Below are 2,434 nucleotides of genomic sequence, written 5' to 3'. Positions count from 1 at the left end.
GGACAGATTTCTAGAAACACACCACTTACCTAAACTAACACAGACTGATGTGAAAAAGTTGAACAGATCCAAAACAAAAGAAGAAATTGAACAGGTCATCAAAAACTTATCAACAAAAAAAAGTCCTGGCCCAGACGGTTTCACTGGAGAATTCTACTAAACATTCAGAGAAGAACTGAAACCATCCTACTCAAACTATTCCAAAATATAGAAAAGGATGGAATCCTCCCTAACTCATTTTATGAAGCAAGCATGACCTTGATATCAAAACCAAGCAAAGACATCACTCAAAAGGAAAATTACAGACTGATATCCCTCATAAACATAGATGCAAAAATCATCAACAAAATCCTAGCCAATAGACTGCAACAACATATCAAGAAAATCATTCATGATGACAAAGTGGGGTTCAAATCAGATATGCAAGGATGGTTCAACATTAAAAAAACAGTCAACGTCATCCACCACATAAATAAAACAAAGGAGAAGAACCAAATGATCATATCAATTAATGCAGAAAAGGCTTTTGATAAAATGCAACACCCATTGCTGATCAAAACTTTCAGCAAAATAGGAATAGAAGGGACATTCCTCAATATAATAAAGGGCATCTGTGCAAAACCAACAGCCAACATTATACTCAATGGAGAGAGACTAAAACCATTCCTCTTGAGAACAGGAACCAGACAAGATGCCTTCTATCACCACTTCTATTCAATATTGTACTGGAAATCCTAGTCAGGGCCATAGGCAAGAAAGGAAAATCAAAGACTTCCAAATTGGTAAGGAAGAAGTCAAACTGTCCCTATTTGCTGATGATATGATTCTCTACCTAGAAAACCCAAGAGACTCAGTCAAAAGTCTACTGGAACTAATTGAGAGATTTAGCATCATGGCAGGATATAAGATCAATATCCAAAAATCAGTTGGATTCCTCTACACCAGCGAGGATATTGCTGAAAAAGAAATAAGGAAATCAATACCATTTACAATAGCTACCAAAAAAATAAAATACCTGGGAATAAATCTTACAGGGACACAAAAGACCTATACAAAGAAAACTATAAAAACCTACTTCAAGAAACCATAAGAGATCTACATAAATGGAAGAACATCCCATGCTCGTGGATAGGAAGACTGAACATTGTGAAAATGTAAATTCTACCCAAAGCAATTTATACATTCAATGTAATCCCAATCCAGATCCCATCAACATTTTTTAAGGAAATGGAAAAACCAATCACTAACTCTATTAGGAAAGGAAAGAGACCCCAGATAAGCAAAGCACTATTGAAGAAGAACAAAGTAGGAGGTCTCACACTGCCAGATCTCTAAACCTACTATATAGCCACAGTAGTCAAAACTGCCTGGTACTGATTTAATGACAGACACATACACCAATGGAATAGAATTGAGAACCCAGAAATAGATCCATTGACCTAAGGTCAGCTGATCTTTGACAAAAGGCTGAAATCCATTAAATGGGGAAAAGAATGTTTAATAAATGGTGCTGGCAAAACTGGATATCCATTTGCAGAAAAATGAAACAAGATCTATACCTCACACCATACACAAAAACTAATTCCAGATGGATCAAAGACTTAAATGTGAAATGTAAAACTATGGAGTTCCTCAAGGAAAAACTAGGTGCAAATTTAGGGGACCTAATATATGGCATGAATAAACTATCAAACATAACCCAAAATACACAAACAGCAGAAGAGAAATTCAACAAAGGACCTTCTAAAAATTAAATTTTTATGTGCTACTAAAGATTTCTCTAAAAGAGTCCAAAGAGAACCTACAGATTGGGAAAGAATATTCAGCAATGACATATCTGACAAGTGACTTATCTCTAGAATTTATAGAAAACTCCAACATCTCAATAACAAAAATACAAATAATACAATTAAAAATGGGCAGAAGACATGAATAGACACTTCACCAAGGAAGATATTCATGCAGCCAACAAACATATGAAAAAATGCTCATAATCATTTAGCCATTAAAGAGATGCAAATTAAAACAACAGTGAGATAGCATCTTGTCCCAGCATTAGCAGCAAAGTTCAACAAGAAAGAAAATGACAAATGCTGGCAAGGATATGGAGAGATTAGGACCCTCCTACACTGCTGGTGGGACTGTAAAATGGTACAACTGCTGTGGAAAGCTGTATGGTGATTCCTTAAAAAGTTAGAAATAGAAATACCATTTGACCCAGCCATTCCATTACTAGGTATATATCCTAAAGAAGTGAAAGCCATGACAAGAATAGACATATGCACACCCATGTTAATCACAGCAATATTTACAATAGCCAAAAGATGGAAACAACCTAGGTGTCCATCAACTGAGGAATGGATAACCAAAACATGGTACATACACAATGGAATACTATGCAACCGTAAAGAATAACCTAGAATCTGCAAAACAC

The sequence above is a fragment of the Orycteropus afer genome, unplaced genomic scaffold (assembly GCF_000298275.1).
Source record: "Orycteropus afer afer isolate SDZICR_OR568_19922 unplaced genomic scaffold, OryAfe1.0 scaffold00090, whole genome shotgun sequence".
NCBI classification, from domain to species: domain Eukaryota; kingdom Metazoa; phylum Chordata; class Mammalia; order Tubulidentata; family Orycteropodidae; genus Orycteropus; species Orycteropus afer.
Note: the sequence above shows the minus strand (reverse complement) of the source record.